Source organism: Schistocerca piceifrons, chromosome 8, assembly GCF_021461385.2.
Source record: "Schistocerca piceifrons isolate TAMUIC-IGC-003096 chromosome 8, iqSchPice1.1, whole genome shotgun sequence".
Taxonomy (NCBI): Eukaryota; Metazoa; Arthropoda; class Insecta; order Orthoptera; family Acrididae; genus Schistocerca; species Schistocerca piceifrons.
In genome coordinates, this window is record NC_060145.1 from 332,665,541 (window position 1) to 332,686,555 (window position 21,015).

Sequence of the window (21,015 nt, forward strand, 5' to 3'; positions counted from 1 at the left end):
CAGCGGGATTATTTCGTGCATCTCTAGAAAAGATACGTTATACATTCTTAGGAAGAGAGAGAGGAGAAGGTGAGCAAACTGAAAAAAAAGCCATTAATTATCTCACAGGTATTTTGATCGATGTTTGACACTTAGAAAGCACAGTAATTTACTTACCAGAAGAGAAAAAAACCAGTTGTGTTGTATATTACAGACAAGAGATCCATAGAGACCAATATATCAAATGAAAAGGACATACGCAGATACTTTTATACAATGGCATTTATGCTTCGCGAACGTGGAGAAGCGGGAGAGAACTTCAAAAAATCATTATTGAGCTTTGATACCATTTACAGGATATGTCAGAAATACTTTTACAGCCTTTCGGAGCGTAGCTCCTCACATCAAAACAATAAAACCCAAATAAATTTACGTTTAAAATATTTCGTTTTTGAGTTATTATGATGGAAAACTCTTCCAAATTTTCATGTCAGAAAGTGATAGGTATATCCAAAACATGCTCTACCGGGTTCTGCACATGCATTAACTCGTCAGACTGGCGCAAACTTTCAAACAACCCAGGGGGATATTTTGCAGGTTTCCAGCTTAATAGAATCAGAGACAATGATTTCTAAAGTCGCATAATAATTCTAAAAAGAATAAAACGTTTGCGTTCTGGATTCTAGGACATTGAGTCTCCCCCACGCACACGGATACATAGAATACGATGCCTATCTGTGCGCTTTGGTGCACAAAGAGTTCGTCTTAACTAGAAATGCAGATTTACTTTACCTTCGCCTTACACGGTGCGTCTGTGCTATGGACTAAGTAGCAGTACTGCGTGGCCAGTGTGTGATGGGTTGAGCGGGGTGTGCGCCGGTGTGCAGCGAGTTCGTTTGGCAGCAGGTAGCAGGTAGGGCACCGGAAGTGGAGCAGCCGCGCTTCCGGCGGCAGCGGAGGTCACCGGGGCCGGCCGGCTGGCTGCCCGCGCCCGCCTGCTCTCTCACACTACGCCCGCGTACCTCTCATACGCACACGCGCACAACTTTTAGCCGCTTTCATTTTCTTTCGGTATACATTGCGAAGCAAGCCATTCTCTTTACATCCGATTCGCCCTGCGGGGAAGACATCCGTGGACGAGAGAGCGGGGCGCACTTGTAGATATTTCCGCCACCGCTCGGTTCAACTTGGGTTTGCATGTCATGTCGCAGAGCAGCGAAATTGTTGCTTATTCTGTGCATGCACAATGACATTTCGCCGCCACTGAATGTGAACAACAAGGAGAAGCAAGTTTCAAAACCAAGCGCGACTGACTGACTGACTGAGTGACTGAAGTTGTAAAACTACCGTAGGGCTCCGTAGACCAACAGAAGTAGACGCAGTCTACGGTAGTTTTCCTAGTAGCTATGGTCAGTTAAAGTCATACGCGTAACACCTGTATGTTAGGTGTGCTGTATACGTATCGGACGTTAGCTCATAACGATCGCTTTCATTGCGTATGCGATCAGCGTCCTACCATATTCCCCCCAAAACTGTAAGAGGTGAAGCCTAGAAAGTGAGTGAGAATATATGAAGGTCCAGGTAACCTACGGTACCTTTTTGTTCTGTACAGTTATCCTCCAGTCTGTTACTTAAGAATAAATAGTATTTGCAGCAAAACTAAAACTGTCAATGTTTAATTCAGGTTTTATTCGGCAATTGTGGATTTGTAAAGTGAAACTGGGGGATGTTGTAGTAAAAATAACGAAAACAATACAGATTTTTCATATACCGCTGTATAACGCAATTTCCTTAAAAAAAACGTAAAATAAAAAATAAAAAAAACGGAGAAAATATAGAACATCGCATCAATACTTCGTCGAACTTATATAAAACATGTTTCTGTTATTAATGAACAACTTTTGCATGTATCAATAACAGCAGGAAACTCTTGCCTTTGATCGCTATAAAAAACGTTCTATTGATAGGAATGTAAACTGTACTTGCATCAGAAGTAATTGCTTTAGTTACATAAAAGCGCAGAAGTTATGCTATCATCTAATTTTTTATTACTTATAAAATGCAATTTATATTCCGTAAGGTTATAAAATACGCAATGGAACAACACTGAATGACATGCGTTTCTAATTATGTTCAAGAAAACAACCAACCAAACAAAAAAAAAGAGAGAGAGAGAGAATTCGTCCGCTCCCATTTTATCTCCTACACATTTATTTCTGTTTCCTTCCTTATCATTTCTACCAATGTTAGCGGTAATCCTACCGTTTATGAAGTGTACCAAAACTACCGAACCATAGTTTTCCTAGAGCGCAACTCTAGTTATGACCCAAGAGTGTGGAGAGTAGCTCGCTACCTTGAAGGAGTGTTGGCAGAAGTACTGTAGAAACGTCACACGGAAGTTAAGGGACCCTCGCACCTGCTGTCAACATGTGGAAATCATAACCGTCTGACGCTATTTTCGTACTGTAAATACTAGAAACATTCACGAACAGAGTATTTTCAAAATTAACAATACCTATTGAGCGTGTGGGGGCAAGTATTATCGGTCTGACGCTTTGCCGTTCTGTTATTCGCATTTTTCCAACTTGGTTTCTGTATAATATCTGCTAAGTTCAAGTGATTCAGACTTTCAATTTTTTTTAAATGGGCGTATAAATGATGGCTTAATTTATTTACTAGCAGTGTTACAGAAACAACCCATGTCTAGGACGAGTATTAAAAAAGGGCTAGTATTAAAAAAGTGCTCGGTAATAGTGTTTGAAATTCAGTGTATTGTTATCAACAAACACACAAATGCGCCATGTGGTCAAAAATAGCGAAGTTACTCCTCCTACTTGTCGACTGGAAGTGCCTGTCTCATTGCCATATTCTGTATTTCTATTGTTTCTTGTATTATCATTAGTAAATAATTCCTGTTTGTTGTGGACGTGTTACAACAATGCAACTGTCGAAATTAAAGATAATTTATAATGAAGTACAGTTAACCAGTTGCGTTTATTTTCTCTGTGAAGACATTTCAAGCTGCCTGGCCTCTCATCTTCAGATATTGTCAGTTATTTACGTGCCATTGACATTCAGTTCTTGAAATTTTAACTGGAGACTCTCTCTGTTTAGTTTCCATCTAAGAGCCAGTCACTTCAGTTTAGTCACACTGCACCGCAGGTCAAACAAACCTGTGACCATTCGTACCGTCCTCTTTATATACAATCAATAACCCCTGCTAGTCCTATTTGGTAATGGTCCCACACACATGAGCAATATTCTAGGATGGGTCGCACGAGTGATTTGCAAGCATTCTCGTTTATAGACTGATGCATTTCTCCAATAGTCTCCCAATAAACCGATTTCTGCTACCTGTTTTACCCACAACTAAGCCTATGTGATCGTTCCATTTTGTCTGAGTTGACAGATTCAAGTTTTTTCGTTTTTTGAAGTGTATGATTTCAGATTTCTGATCATTTGAAGGAAGTTGCCAGTCTTTGCAACACTTTGAAATCTTATCGAGGTCTCACTGAATATTTATACAGTTTCGCTCAAACTGTCCTTCGCTCTAGATAACTGCATCATTTCGAAAAGCCTGAGATTACTACTAATGTTGTCCGCAAGATCATTAACATACAACATGAACAGCTAGGGGCCGAACACACTTCCCTGGGATACTCTCGAAGTTACTTCTGCATCTGTCGATGACTCTCCATCCAAAATAACGTTGTAATGTTGTTGCTTAATTTGAGGTGTAAGCGGTGCTGATATTCAAGATAGTAAAAGCGGGTTAAAAGCTGTGAGCTGTCTGGGGAAGTTAACCTTGCATTACTGAGCAACTGTTTCACCTGGTATCCAGTCTAGCTTCCCAAATTCCCAACCAGACTAACATTAATTATGATCTTTTAATAGTCATATGACAACCGGTGATATATATATATATATATATATATATATATATATATATATAAAAGAGAATTTAAATAAAAAGAAATAAATCAGTTTGTATTTCGAAATTTATTTTAATATTGATAATTGAAATTTCAGCATATTAGACTTGATTCATAAATAAACTGGTGCCTTATTTAGGATTGTGAAAATGTGAGTTTGTAATCTTACAGAACACATCAAATATAGAGCCAAGATTGGGAGACTGCATACAACACTGCATTCATAAAATAACACACAAAGAACGTTGAAACATATGCAAGAGGAAATTAACCACAACCAACCGATTCAATTTTCACCCAAAGAAGTTACGTTCGTAGCACAATCCTGTTCGTCATGTAATTACCACACACTGGTATACTAAATTCATATTAACTCTTTGTGAAATCTTCCCCAAAAGAATAGCTGAGGGCTACTTTGATGATTACACCACATGCTTCACGTGGTCAACTTGGTTTACACAAAGAGTGTAACTCCACAATAATTATGATAATTAAAATAAATTAGATCGAAAAGCAATATACAAAAGAAAAACCTCAAACTGGTTACTATCGTCTTACTATTAACCTGATGATGCCGGCCGAAGTGGCCGTGCGGTTAAAGGCGCTGCAGTCTGGAACCGCAAGACCGCTACGGTCGCAGGTTCGAATCCTGCCTCGGGAATGGATGTTTGTGATGTCCTTAGGTTAGTTAGGTTTAACTAGTTCTAAGTTCTAGGGGACTAATGACCTCAGCAGTTGAGTCCCATAGTGCTCAGAGCCATTTGAACCATTTTTTTATTAACCTGATGGGTCAAACAATTGTATAAGCACGTGGTACTGGTTTCACAAAGTACACCCCACGTGGGTTGAACATAAAGAAAAGTTACTATATTGAAAAATATTGTCAAGACGAGACGTTATAATCTCACGCACATTCGCATTTAAGATTGATGAACTTAGTTAGAGTTACTGATCAACACGTGGTTCCACTTTACTTACAAAGTAGTGACAAAGCAACTACCGGAATATATTCTGAACTTCACACTCGAATTACACTGCGTTGCAATTTAAGATAACATTAGATATTTTAGAGCTTAACCTGAAATAAAGGTGATTAAATTTTCAGTTAGGCTGATCTTAAGAAATCCATTGTCCTACGGACTTAGCAGACACGCGCTTAGCCGGAGATCTTACCACTTCAGACGCTCGCCGCGGTCAGACTGCCGTGGTCCCTTCCTGAGGGTGGCTCACAAATACAAACGGAAGTGGCCAGATGGGCAGCTTCCTATACCAACATGACAAGGGACGGACAGGACCATACTAAGAATGGAAACCTCTCTGCTTTTAGAAAGCGTAGCTACCTGTTCCGACGTTGGTCCTACTGTTCTCTAGCAGACAGGCTTGTCTGCTACCCTCAAGCATGCAACTAGAAATACATTTGCTCATTCATCCTCTCACACAGAAGGGAAGGGGGATGACAGTATCTTATCATATACAGTATATAAAAGAAAGCGGATGTAGGTTCCGTAAAAGACTGTGTGACATGAATTACATATAAACTGTGTTTTAAAGTGTAGTAGTGTGACAGCTCGTTCTTGTTTATGTGTAAAAGTAACACGTTCCACTACTCAGTCTCCTCCCAGATAGTCAGAAACACCACAGTAATTTTAGAAGAGGAATTTATGCCGTAAATGACAACATATTTAAGAAATTAACATGAAAGGAATCCAACAGAGACCTTTCAACGTGCTGCGTTATCCGTACCGAGAAATCCTCCAATCCAGTCACAAATTTCGTCTGATACACCATATGATCGTACGTTCCATAATAAGCTTAGGTGTGGTACTGTAAAATGTTTCCCGGTAATCGCAGATACTGCATCTTCCTGACTGCCTTGATCCATGGCTTTCAGGAAGTCGTGTAGGAAAAGTACGTGTTATGTTCCACACGATGTATATTTTCAAAATCCTCGTTAGTTGGCATGAAGGAGTCGTTCTGTTCGAGGTACCTCGTTATGTTTGAGCTCAGAATATGTTGGCATAATTTGTTGGCATGGCGTGTCAGAAGAGATTAGTCCATAAACATTACGTCACGGACTCTATAGTTTTGACTTAATGCTCTAGGAGCGGTTTGTCTCGTCAACTGACGAGTGGACCCGCAAGCTTAAACATGCGTGTCCAGTCAGGCCCGCGGCTCACCAAAGGTCGGCCGTGCCTGTTTCAGATTTTCTCACTCGTTACCGGCTTCATCTGCACGAATCCACTTTGCTCCTCCATGTTTTCCCGTGTCGCCTATCATTCTTCCATTATGTTTTCGTGTGGGACTTTCTTTGTCTCTTGGAAGCCAGCAAATTAATTTCCTTTGCCAAAATACAATCCATTGGCCTGACTACAGAGTCCACCTCCTTACATTTCATGTTCATTACAGTCACAATTACGTCTTCCTATTTCAGTCTTTTACCTGATCCAATTTTTTTTTTAATTTTCTGTCTGTCCATCGTTCATTAAACAACTTTAGTTTCTTAATGTTCACACTCTGGATGAAAAATAATAGCACTGCGACTGCTGGAAAAATAAAGAAGGAAGACTCGAGTTCAACGTTCCCACATATGGTGGACAAGGATGTTGCAAGAAATTGGTACTGTCCTTCCTGAAGGAACCATTCCAGAATCGCAGATTGCGAGAGATGGCGTACGTGAAATTTGTTGACGCATCAAAACTTCTTACGGACGGTGTCTTGAACTAGAGATCCTGTTCTCGAGGACTGGGATTTTCCGTACGGACTGAGATCTGTAAATATGGAAACCCAGATGTCAGGAACTTTATTGTAACTGTGTGTTTAATTTTCGAGTGTTACCTTTATTTTGAGCGATGTTTCTGGGCAGAGATGTAATGAGTGTGGAGAACTTTTTTACATGAAACTTAAGGCTTGTGGAACGTGAACGAAACAGAACACACTGTGTCCATGTACGTATTTGAACAGCTTGCATTTGTTGAGATTGGAATGTAGCGTGTTGTTGGTTCAAGCAACAGCGCCGCAGCGTCCGAGCCCTCCAGCAAAAGCTGGACGCAAGTCACGGCGCTGCTGCTGCATTCCAGGAAAACACCGCACTTAACTCTCGCTCGACTTCCTTTTCTGACCCATTAACGTACTTGTCGCTAATGGGACTGAAAACTCGGTTTTAGCTGCTGCACACCTCTCATTTGACATGCCGTTACGTCCGTACTTCAGCGCCAATAATTGCACCAGAATCGTCATCGCTTTTTACCTCTTGAGAACGTGTATACCTGTGCTTTAGCTGGTGTGTAATGGCCACAAGAATTATCTAGTACTTAACCCTAGTCTCTTAGGCCATTGGCCACGTTATGGCATCTAATATTGTCCCTATGACGTGATCTATACATGTTTCTCCACTTACTTCCGTCATTATTTAAAACTATTTCAGGTTGTTAAAACATCAATGATTTACCTCCATAGCTTTAGCTTGGTGCGGTGACACTATCCTTTCCATAGTTACTTTAATATTCAAGATAATATTTTGATCGCAACCAAACGGATTGTTTGAAAAGACGTAGTACTTGCTCGGAAAAGGAAACGACTTGGCATTCATCTGGAATAACTAAGATAAATTACGACGTTCAAGTGGATATTTCAATCGCGTTCACTTCAAGTAGCTTCGATTTCTTGAATGCTGTGCCATCTTATTCGGAATAGTTTTGGGTGGCGGAGAAACCCTAATACAGTGGCGGTGTGAGAACAGATTTCATCTGATTTAACAGGGAGACAAAACAACAGTGGTCTTAGATTCCTGTTGTCCGCAACGGAACTAAGTTCATTGTGCGGTTTCTCTTGCTGTCATTCTAGTAAAGACAGCCAGCGTTGTAGGAAAGCCTTCACGTTGTTTCAATTTTAATATTAATTTTAATAATTAACAGCCTCAGTTACACTGTTTGCCTAGAATTTACCTAGGTTTCAGTCGGGATAACCCGACGTTCTTCAGAATAACAGTAACTACCGTCTTTCCATAATGGAAAGTTGAAGATATTTACCTTCACGTTTCTTTGTCAAAAACTATCTCCATAGGAACTACTGATTCAAATTATTCTGTTTCTTTTGACCTCCAGTACTTCTCACTGGAAGATTAAATGTGGTGTGGTTTCATCCCCCAAATCACATGGTCTATACTCAGGGGCTCCTTTCTCTACACCTATCGTGTGGAGGTGTTTAGAAAGTTCCCGTGGCCAGCCAGTAGTTAGATATACCACAGGTATAATCCGCTTCCTGTTCAGGCCCAAGACTACAGAACTACAATTGAACACGGCTTTGGCCTCATTAGCTCGCCGTGTTTCTGTTTCTGTAATATAGATCAACATTCTACGTGCTGTCTGCTGATCCAGCTACGTAGTTTAGAGTTTAGCATCGGTTTAGCAGTGGTAAGGGCATGTTCCGCTCCATCGAATGGAGTCATCACCCCAGCCTGGGCAGCCTACCTGCTTGCCCGTTCCCACAAATTCCCGAGTGACAAGGCAGCCACATAAGTTCTACCCTAGTCTAAGCCTCTCCAGGGATTCATCGCACGGAAACAGATAGTAGACTACATTTTACAGGGTTTTTTAGCGGCTGCACCTCTATGTAGCATCTTTGGGAAGTTGTGCGTGATCTGAAACTTTGCATTAACAGAACACCTGCTATGTACGTCTCAACAAAAAAAATTGTTCACAAAGCAAGTTGCGGAAGTCGCTAAATGATATAGGTCGCGCCCCGACGGGAAACAAAAGGGCGCGTCAGTCTGAGTGGAGTGGGCTGCCAGAGAGAAACGGTGACGCGATTGACAGTTGGGCGGCAGCGCAGACAGACGGCCACCAGCTGCCGGTGATCCCCTCGCCTCGAGTACAGAGCGCGGCCCCACGGCCACGCGGTGCTGTGCAGTGCGATAGGTTGCGGCGCGATAAGCCGCTATCAGCGGCCGGCCGCCGCATCTGCCGGCTCCCGCCTCCAAACAGACTGCCCAGAACTGCTCCACACTCAACAGATATCGCAGACAGTGTAACTACGTCGGTGTTGACCAACTGGGATCACACCTGTAACTTCAGCTGCTCTCCTTGTCTTGTTGCCTTTCTTTTTTCCAGTACTCTTCCATTTTCTTCCTTCTACCCATTGTGTTCCCGTTTCTATTATCACTAGCGAACACGGTAATGCTTATCAATTATTAAATATGTGTGGGAATTCGATGAATGTCTCCTTCTCCGCCCTATCTCTATCCATCTCCTTCTTCTCTCCTCCTCTCCCTCACCCCCCTCCCTCCCTCTCTCTCTCTCTCTCTCTCTCTCTCTCTCTCTTTCTCTCTCTCTCTCTCTTTCTCTCTTTTTCTCTCTCTCTCCATATTCTCCTCATCCCCCATCTCTTCCATCCCTTTCCTCTCTCTGACCTTGGGTCTTCTTTACTGTTATTGCAAACGAAACTTCTAATGGTACTTAAATTCGCTTAAAATTAATGGCTAAATAGTTTGGGATCGCTAGTATAAGTTACACAGTATGAGAGAGATCTCTCCAGCTGCTACAGCTGGTAGCTTCAATGAAAGTATTTAGCGTATAGGCGGTGTGTGTTCTTTCGCACAAACAGTTTCTATCCCACAGCCATTATAAATCAGTCGAAACGCAGAAGAATTAATAACATTAGCTGTCAGTGAGCATCGATTTAAATCAATGGAGGAAGTTGAAAATTTGTGCCGGACGGGAATTCAAAGCAAGGGCTCATCCATACTAGGTAGATGCGCTGATCACTACGCCACCCAGACACAGTAGGCTTCGCAACTGCACGGAATACCCTAGCACACCTCCTGCAGAGCCAAATACTCAACTTACCCACACACTAGTAATGTAGTGCACCTTGCCCAGTATCCTCATTACTCGCGATATTTCGCCGATTCCCATGCGGCTTGGAGTGTGGTGTGCATCCGCACTCATGTGATCAATTCGTTGTCCTCTCCTCCGCCTAAAATTTTTCAACTTTCTCCCCTGATTTAAATCAGCACCCACTGGCAGGTAATGTATTAATGCCTTCGTGTACTGATTGATTCATAATGGCTGCGGGATCGAAAGTGTCTGTCTTTTTTCGGACGCTTCCGAATTTTGTATATGTATATAATTATGTATAATTAAGATGAGGACGAAAAGTTATCAGTGTTGTCTATGCTCGAACTTTCACGGAAATCGGCGAAATGCCGCGAGTAATGAGGACAATGTGCAAGCGGCACTACATTAGAAGAAGGGAAGTTGGTTCAAATGGCTCTAAGCACTATGGGACTTAACAAAAAAATTGTTCAAATGGCTCTGAGGACTATGGGACTTAACATCTATGGTCATCAGTCCCCTAGAACTTAGAACTACTTAAACCTAACTAACCGAAGGACATCACACAATACCCAGTCATCACGAGGCAGAGAAAATCCCTGACCCCGCCGGGAATCGAACCCGGGAGGGACTTAACATCTTAGGTCATCAGTCCCCTAGACTTAGAACTACTCAAATCCAACTGACCTAAGGACATCACACACATCCATGCCCGAGGCAGGATTCGAACCTGAGACCGTAGCAGCATCGCGGTTCCGGACTGAAGCGCCTAGAACCGCTCGGCCACAGCGGCCGGCAGGGAAGTTGGGTCTGATGAGAAGTATGCTATGGTATTGCGTGCAATTGCGATGGCCACTGTGTCCGGATGGCGCAGTGGTCAGTGCATGAGACCTGAGTTGGAGTCCCAGTCCAGCACAGATTATCAACTTCCCCATTGATTTAAATCGATGCCCACTGCAGCTAATCTCATTAATTCCTATGTGTTAAGTATTAACGTAGTTGTAAACTGCGAACAGGATTACAGAGTTAGCCATAAAGAAATTGTTTCTGTTTTTTGTTACAACTCACTGCGACGAAGAAAACAAAACAGCACAGTGTTGTGTATACAATTTTTGTGTAAAATTGTACGTGAGGAGAAAACGTACAGTATATATGAGAAGCGATTTGTCTAATAGTTTAAATGCCCTTCTGTAGTAGTTAAAGCCAACTAGGAGAAAGAAAATCGAAACCGCACATTTTCCCAGCACAGCAATGTATTTTATTTCTCGCAGTCGGTTTTAACATAAAATCATATATTACATTTTAAAGTAAAGTATCACCTATGTCGGGGTCCAGATAAACCAGAAGTTGCTCTTGCACTGTCATGCGGAGTATGTCACCAACAAGGGGTAAATGCTAACCAGGGCCTTGTACCCGCCCTTTCGCAGTAGGGAAGTTAACCTGCATACAAGGGGTAAATGCTAACCAGGGCCTTGTACCAGATAAACCAGAAGTTGCTCTTGCACTGTCATGCGGAGTATGTCACCAACAAGGGGTAAATGCTAACCAGGGCCTTGTACCCGCCATTTCGCAGTAGGGAACTTAACCTGCATACAAGAGGTAAATGCTAACCAGGGCCTTGTACCCGCCCTTTCGCAGTAGGGAATTAACCTGCATATCAAGCTCAGCATTTACCGAAGTTATCCTGCACGGGCCACGATTAGTGTCACCAGGATGCGGACATTGCAGCGCCTGCAGTACAAGGTGCTCAGGTGGAGCCTGCACGCCCCGCCACTCACGAGAATTGTCACTCTCCACGAGGAAGCGGATATCGTCCCCCTAAAGACGGCCATACGCAACAACGCGCGGCGGCTCTATGAGAAAGTGGATGCCTTGCGGGACACTGTCCATGGGTTACGCCACGTTGGGACCACACTTCCACGCCGCTGGCATCGACATCCGGTTTCTCCAACCATCCTAGAGGAAACGGATTCCGACCTTTGCTAACGATAGGTCTGGCACGCCCACCACGGACGCACCCCTTGGCGGGACTAGCCCCCATTCCACGTCCAATACTTTCCAATCATACCTGCCCATGTTAGGCTAAATTTTTCTGCCTGACTCATGTAGTACTGTCACCGTCAGAGGGTGGTACGGGACTACAAGTCCCAAAATTTTTCTGCCTGACTCAAGACGGCCATACGCAACAACGCGCGGCGGCTCTATGAGAAAGTGGATGCCTTGCGGGACACTGTCCATGGGTTACGCCACGTTGGGACCACACTTCCACGCCGCTGGCATCGACATCCGGTTTCCCCAACCATCCTAGAGGAAACGGATTCCGACCTTGGCTAACAATAGGTCTGGCACGCCCACCACGGACGCACCCCTTGGCGGGACTAGCCCCCATTCCACGTCCAATACTTTTCAATCATACCTGCCCATGTTAGGCTAAATTTTTCTGCCTGACTCATGTAGTACTGTCACCGTCAGAGGGTGGTACGGGACTACAAGTCCCACCGCCATACCTCCAAAGTGAATTGCAGTGACGCAGTCACTGCCCTGTGGAAATTTACTGCCTTACCAACACAGTTAGATCGCAATAGACCGGTGATGCTGTATTGTAACATATCACAAAAAAAGTACCTGTATATATGTAATGTGCACACTAACGCCTTGTATGTATATAGTGTGTCCCAGAAATGTTGCTTCGTATCTCGAAGGGTTGTAGAGAGTAGCAAATCGAGAACAGCAACCCGTGACCGGAAACGTCATCCAAGGACACAACAGAGATTCAAAGTTGAAGGCTCCCGGCGCGTGTCACCACGTAATCCCTTCGGCAGCAAACGTGATCTTGTACGCTGAGAGACAGTAGCCGGAACGTCCCGCAACGTTTTTCTTATTCAGTGATCGCGACTGATTGCTACGATCGCCAATGGAGAAAATGGAGCTAGCTGGCACGTAGGAAGGCATTGCCTTGTATGAAGCCGGCCGCTGTGGCCGAGCGGCTCTAGGCGCTTCAGTCTGGAACCGTGCGACTGCTACGGTCGCAGGTTCGAATCCTGCCTCGCGCATGGATGTGATGTCGCTAGGTTAGTTATGTTTAAGCAGTTCTATGTCTAGGGGACTGATGACCTCAGATGTTAAGTCCCATAGTGCTCAGAGCCATTTTGAATCTTGTATGAATAGATGGTCTAATGTCACAATGGATGACGATTTCGGACATGGATTTCTATCCGCTATTTATTTCTCTCCTGAAAACGTCTAAAATCTCCATATCTTTCTGTCTGCAAAGAAGGATCATTTTCGAAGTTTAAAAACAAACGATTATTGTGATTGTTTACTTCGCTACCTTCACTGGATACTGGTTTTTGGCACGACTGTAAGCAGGGTCACCTGCAGACAGTCAAATGTAAAAACTACAGTATTTCTTCTCCGGATGTAGATGGCAGTTGTTATTTGTCATTAAAGCAAGGTGAGTCACGATGAACAGAAGACACACTGAATTGGTACGTGCGACGTACAGAGAAAAGATGGGAGAAGATATAACGTCCCGTACAGCTACCAACCAGAAAAAGGAAAATCTGGCTAGATGTAGATGCAAGTGACTGTGAAGTGCTTGGTAGAGGATGCTTCCCATTCGGGTATTGACTAAATAAATCCCTCTAAATTAGTCCAGTTTTGTGTTCGCGCTCGTGATACTGTTCTTGAAACTATGAACGCTCGTGATACTGTTCTTGAAACTATGAACGCAGCCTTTCACCGTCTATGTGACGTCTCTCTGGAAGTACCCGTCAGTTCGGGATTTTCAGCATTTCCGCGAGGCTCTCCCGTGAGTCAAATACACGTATGACCATTTGTGCTGTCCTTTCTGTGTACGCTCACTATACCCTGATGATCCTAGTTGGTACGCATCTCACTCACACACACTCACACTGTAGTAGTCAGTTTCACCACTGTCGAATAATATTTTAATGATAGAACAAGTATGTTGCTCTTAACGAGAGCCTCGCTATGCAGCCGTCGTTTCGTGTTCGTTACTGGTCTCCTTGGTCTCTGGCGTAAAACAAAGACGACAAAATCATTGTCAGACAAAAGAAATTTCAAGAGAGACAGAAATCATAATGTGTCATGTACGCCGGGGCGAGAAAGCAATAGCAACGCTGTGGCGGGAATTGGCGGAATATGAAAATGACACCTCATTTGAAGAGAGTAAGCGTACGCGGAGAACGGTAGCCGTGCCGTGCCGCGCAGCCCAGCCCCACCAACCCCTGACCGCTTCTCTGCCGCTCTCATTCTGTCACCCAAATACTGGGTCGATCTATACGAGCGCACCTCGGTCGGCCCGGGCCGGGAGCCCGCAGCCACGCGCACGTTGGCAACCCTGGGCCAGACGGACAGAGGAATGCCGCGCCTCTGACGTCAGCACGACCTTGTGGCTGTGCCGTCTGCCCGCCAGAGGTCTCCTGCGCGGCGCGGCGCGACGCGACGGGCTACGTTGCGGCTGGCCTCACGGTAAGCCACGTCGACTTCCGCGAGGCCGGCGCCCGGTGCGCGCGCACCCGGCGCTTCGCGTAGGCTTACCGAGCGAGGCGAGCCGGTCCGTCTTCATAGTTTCCTCGCTTCCCGTTCAAGAAATAGTGCCAGAAGTGCTCGATTACTTGCCGTCTTCATAGAACTAAATTTTATGCCTGCAGCGTAATAACGACGTTACAGTATCCCAAGAAACAAAAATACCTCTCTAGTCCACGCGCCGTCACCGTACGATCTGAATTGCTCTATCGTCAAACGGATGTACGCATGTTCCAAGTTAACCTACGGGGAAGAGCGACGTCTGTGCATGTTATTCTAGTTCTTTTTGCGTAAGTGAAGGGAGCAAAGGCTTAAGAAATTTCTTCTACGTGTGATCTTGCTGTTTGCTACCTTTGCTTCTGCGATACAGATGAACGTTCTTGTTCTTTCAAAATAAACACCAAGCAGTGTTCGTGTAGTCCACGCTTATGACAACCTCGGATAGTGTTAACCGCTGCCTTTGACGTCACGTCAAGTTTACTGTCACGTGAATTATGAAGCATACCGATGTTCTTCGCACTAGGAGGATTTGAGAAATTACATCTTATGGGAATGTGAAGGGCAACAGCGATTAGTCGACCGAAATCCCTGTCTGGACGCTTATCTAAGAAATACGTTTTTTTCTTTTTCGGAATTCTAGGTTGATATGTACCGTAAAGTTCTCTTTTAAACAGTTGTAAAATCTTCCATATTGGTTTCAATACCTGGAACACCTGCTTCATCAACATGACATAAAAACCAACGTGCAGTTGTCAGTTTAATATGAGTGCCCGTAACTCACAAACTTGTGCAGTTGGTCCAGCAGATCTTTACGCCAAATATCGGAGTGGTCCCTAAGCCACAATTATTGGTTATGTTCGTGTTGATGTTCGCCCTATTAAAAACACATGGTTTCGCTACACCCTTATGAATAAAGGGCAGCTCACAGACAAGATTCTGGATAGTGACAGTGGGATAGCCGCACGCTGAAACTCGATGAAATTGTTGTTAGGCTACCTGTGTTTCTGTTGAGTAGGGGCACTGTAGCGCCGCTACGGCGTCTTGCGTTACGTCTTACGGCAGTTCACTCGATACACACCGAGGTACTGACGACCCTTCAACGCGCGCAGCTGTCGCCGAACGTACGAGTCATGTTGGATAGCTGTCGGTCCGGTCATTAGCAAGAGCATCTTTTTGTTGGCGAATTTAGCAGTTTATTTAGAGAAGACAAACGTAAAGTATACGAAAAAAGAGCTGTAGAGGGAGCAGCAACAGCAGAAGTGGCGGTGGGCAGAAATCGGCGAGTGTTTGTCTAAGGGCAGACGCCGCCCCCTGGAGCTGGAGTAAACACAGCGACGCAAATAGCGAGGCGGCCCGGGGGGCAGGGCGGGGAACCTGTCCTCTCTCTGTCTGCTCATTTCTCCTCTATCAGTCGCCAAGGGACGCACCACAATCTTCGTTACCCCTGATTCAGTATTCTTCCGTTCACGCTGCAGGTTAATTCGTCAGTGCTACAGTACTTTCGCACTCCGTTCTCTAATGCGTACCGTAGAAGCTCAGTGGGACTAAACACTTGTAGCGAGTGCTCTACATCAGCGAAGCACCGCCGAATACAGCTTATGTCGTTATTTTCGACTTCCTTGATCTCCGCAACTCCTTTTACCTACTGAACATCCTAACTTCTCAGCTTCTACCTGCACAACCTTCGAATTCCGCAACTTTTACCTACGCGACATCCGAACTCCATGACTTGCCCAAACTGAAACTCCACAACTAGCAGGACACTTGTGAAAATGTAAATGTCGTATGGAATTTTTGGTTCGGATATCCCACGGAATGGGTTCAGTGGACCGTCATTTTCTTCTCTTGGTAACTCTCCTAAGCACGTCAGTATTCCATGTTGCAGCATGTAACCATGTTAACCCAAAGAGGCCTAAAAACATGAAGGCGATCTTTTATCTGAAGCGCAAGTTGCAGAAATCGGGTAGCGGAAATGGAGTGCTCTTCCTCGACCTTTTCTGTATTGCGGAGTTCGTGTCCGTCCGCTATGTTGTACGAGTAGTAGTTGCCCCGAAGTACTTTTCATCATACTCTTCTGGCACTGGAAACGCTTCGTCTTTTCTCTGTAAACACGAATTCCTTCATACCCATGCAGACATACATCCCCAATCGTGACCTCACAACCTCTATTCTTCATTATGTTTTGCACATATTGTTCATCATACGCTGGGCTGTCACCAACGATATTGACATTCATCAGTAAACAAAACTGTGTTCCAGAAACTAATGTAACTCTCTGTTTATTCCTTTGCAAATCCTTCCGACAGTTCGTAACTTTCAAATATTCTTGTATATCGGCCGTGACTGAAAATATTACGTTTTCTGCTGTTTCTTAATGTAAGCTGGAGTACCGGCACTCTCTGGCTGATAGTTCCGGAGACCGACTGTTTGTTCCACCGTTTTAGAGGATGAACGCAGATCGCAGTCTCGTCACACAGCGACTTCTTCGTAATAAACGTACTACATCATTCCATGAGGTCATATTACATTCCGTCTTTCGCCGACGGTCACTTCTTCAGTTTTCGTGAACATACTCGCAACACGAAGCGACAGTCACGCTTTCCACACACTGCTCTACATTGAGGTTTATCTCTGAGTGACTATTCTTCGCAGAAAATTTCACTTGCGTGTATATTTTTTCAGAACATAATGCATATCTCTACTTCAAATAATTTAATTTGAGGCTGCTATTCCTTGTTTTCCAAAGTGCCTTAGCGCCATTACGCTGAATTGAGGCCTATTCTGCATGATTCCTATTTGTATATACTCATTCTGTGTTAATATCCTGTAATTATTTTACTTGCGTCTGTGTTGAACACCTGTGTTGTCACTGTGTATTCAACAAGCGTATCACCCGGCCGACACAATTTGTTCAGTTTCCTTGTCACTTCTCTCGTTTTTGTGACAACTTGACACAACCCAAATATTAACACGTATGATTTGCTTACTCCTTGCAGGAACTTACAGAAAACACTATATTACGATTGCTAATATACTATGAGCTCAAATACATTGAGGAGTAGCCATCACGTTGCCGCAACGTATGAGGCGTTGGGCTCATATACCTGGAGATCTGGGTTCAAACCACGTCCAGTCACTCCATATTTGTGTTTTTAGTGGTTCGTTCGTTTGAAGCGAATGCGGAGAAGCATGGCGACGGAAATAAGGCGACCTTCTCCACCTCAATTGATCAATAGTATGTGTGTGTGTGTGTGTGTGTGTGTGTGTGTGTGTGGAGAGATTAGAGAGAGAGAGAGAGAGAGAGAGAGAGAGAGAGAGAGAGAGATCTCGCAGTATGCTTAAGATTCTAAAAACCTACATTTTAGCTATTTTGGAAGTACGATACGGATGAACTTGCGCTGTAAACTAAAAAAGGGCTACCATAGAGTGTATTATTTTCATTCGGCGCGATTAGTTATGCCTAGTCACAGAAAAAAAGTATTATGCTCCATTGGTCGCAGGAAATTGGAACAGCCTGCTCGAGCGACGGCCTGCGCTGTCGTGACACGGCCATTAAGCTATCTGTTGTCTGCCTGTCTAGACACAGCGTCGTTTCCGAGGCCACGAAGCGCATTCACTATGTTTACGTCTTGTCTACAAGACATCACTCTCTCTTAACTCTGCTCTGTAAGTGTAAAAATAGATACGGACATGTGGTACTCTTTTCCACGAAGGTGTGCCTGAGAAGTATCTCAAGAAAGAGAATGATATTTTTCCGTTTTGCTTTTTCGTTTAATATAGATCCATCGTGTGCGTCAGCGGGCACGTACTTTGGCCAGAACGAGCGAGGTCTGAAGTCCTTCCAGAACTCTCTTCATCCTACATTCTCGTTCTGCATGTTCGCCTTCAGGAGCGATAAACATTTTGCTTTTTCATTTATGTCACAATACGAATGTCAGCGACTGAAGTTATGCTTACATATCACGAGTTTGAAGGTGTTCCAGCACGTGATATATAGTGAAGTTAATCAAGTGGAGCGCATAACTGCAGGACGAAAGGTATAAACAACTTTCCCATGTTGCCCGTTATCCTTGGAAGCAATGTAACGCGCCTAAAGACGGAAACGACTGAGATTAATGTTACACGTTCTCTGGCACACATTGAACTCGGAAGCCTGTTCCCCCATCGAGCTCATTAGTACGTTTTCGTTTTGATCTTTCAACACATTTTCGTCCAAGTTGCTTCGGTGGGCGTCCTGATATTCTGATTTTATTCATTCGTAAGACCTGGTACTGCCAAATTCGTTTACGTCGTTCAGTTACTCAACAATAGGAAAAACTCGTCCGTTTTTATTATAAAACCTTTCTCTGATAATCCAGTCGAGAACATGCTTTGCAGTATCCTAGATGTTATCACTTTTTCGAAGTCCACAGCTATACGCATGCTTTTAATATTGCCTTGTGGATCACAGCTCAAATTCAGACTTCCGACTTGGCGCTACGTCGGCGGCGCGTGTCCCTATGAGTCTGCTAAAGCAGTGACAGAACTTCTCAATTGGCCTTAGGAAGCTAAGCGGGCCCGCTTCCAGATCTTTCCATTAATTAAAAAAGTGGAGTGGTTATCGGAAACTGAGCCCGAGACTTCTTAGTCACAAACAATTCACCGTGGAATTGAGGAACATTTATAAATAATTTTCACCCTCTCATTGGTTCAACTAATCTCTTACAATTGTAGGAGCAGTGTTTCAGTATCATTTAACATCGCACGTGATTCACTGGTTCTTAAGTTAAAAAAGTCAGATAGCTGTACCGCTACGAAATTAGTATTTATTTCATATCTGATGTGATCTTTTCCAAAAAACATGAATGACATAGTGCTGTCAGGAGTTACTTTCCATTTTGTAACCGCTTAGTAGTGTGTAGTTTCAATTTTCTATCTCGTTCCGCAGCTCTCCAGTGTCTGACATAGGCGAATTACACAAGAGACCGCGCTGCTATGTATTTCGACTCTCTGCAATTTTAACCTTATTACTCAGAAATCAAATAACCTTAATGGTCTTGACGGAAGCCCACTTCCAAATCAGTGCAAATAAAAGTAACGCCCTCGCTAAGCAAGAACCTGCAAACGGAACTCCAAAATGGGAGAAAGTCACAGCACAAATGATTTGATGCCCATATTCAGAAAGCAGCTAACAGAAACCTGGCAAAACGATGATAAAAACACCTAAAATCAAAGGTAATCGTTATGCTTTAATTCATCCAGTAATTCCACCATACCATAGTTTCATAAGGCAAACACTTCATGAAGCTTCTCAGGAGCTATTGCAGGATTGACGTTTAATCACTGGAACTACAACAAACACGTTAGTTGGTTCAACATTGGTGCAAGAGCCCTGTTGTTTAATGCGAGGAAGATGATTCAACCCGAATGTTTCTACAATGTTATAAAAATCTGGAACACATAAAAATACTTGAAAGTAATCTGGGGCAATTTGGCCATAATTTTCCAACTAGCCAGAAAACTTTTGGCTTCTAATGATGTAGTAACATGTAGACTACTGTACGGATTTCTAAGCAATGCAAACAACTCGCAATAGGAAACTGAGCTATTAAACTAAAAAAAATTATTGTTTCGTGCCTTCAACTTTTATAACACCTTTACAAGGAGAACCAAAATACACGTTCCTGTCATTTTAGGCATGTTTAAACTTTGTATTTGAAGAAGACGGATGGAAAGAATCTGTGCTATAGAAAGAGAGAATTTCAGCAATTTATACCGCACTTCCACTTGGACTACTCTGTGCACCCCATACCATATCCACTCATAACGTTAAACATACTATGCTAAAGTTTATACTTTTATGAAGCTTGTAACTTTGTACCTGGACGTCCATTGTAATATTGTATAGTTTCGATTACCGCTAAAAACTACAGATTAACAGAATCAGTTGTCACATGGCTTTAGGGATGCCAAATAAATAAAATTATTACTGGTACATTGTTCGTGTGGACTTTCTGTATGGCTGTGTTAGTTGTCAGAAAGTTATCTAAAACGTACCCCATGTATGACACATTTTGAAGTACCTTCCATGTCTGCTAGACTCTGACTTAGCCCTAGGTTAACACACTGTAACGATCACAGACATGCTGAATAGCTAAGAACACTATCAGAGGAGCCGAAGTCACAGGTCTGCAGCTATCGAGTTTTCGAAATAATAGTGTTATTACCATGGCGTAGATATTGTTTTCTCCATCCCTTGTAAGCTTTATGCAAACTTTACTTGGCGCTGTTCTCGATAGAGACGCCTTTAGCAGGTGGTGGTCGGTGCCGTAAATTGGCCCCGAGACTGGTGCGTGCCAAGCTGACGGCGCATTCGTCTCCACGGAGACCCGCAGTGCGAAACAAAACACGGCCTGCTAACGTCACAATGGCCCGACCTGAGCTACAGCAGGCGAAAAGGAAACACACCTAACCAAGCTGACGTCAGCCGTAGGTTCAATAAGAGAAAGACTGTTAGCATAGTGCGTTTTCTGAATGGCCGAATGGCGGTGAGACTCAAACCCAGTAGAGTGTTTCGTTAATATTAAAATGCACACAGCATAATGTAATGTTTTCTTTGTGACTGGTATCGGCCTTGTGAACTTTTCTGCTTATAAACAGCAATAAATAACGGTAATCTCTTGTTGCAGCATTTTAAAATAACGGCGATAACGAATGAGTTTAGGAACGGTGAGCAAAGTCGT

At 43.6% G+C, this 21,015-nt stretch overlaps 1 protein-coding gene across 1 annotated transcript in view; it reads left to right on the plus strand.

Moving 5' to 3' along the window:
- The window catches only part of LOC124712327, a 1,282,739-nt gene that overhangs the window by 919,490 nt on the left and 342,234 nt on the right, over positions 1 to 21,015 (plus strand). The gene's annotated exons all lie outside the window — the stretch shown is intronic.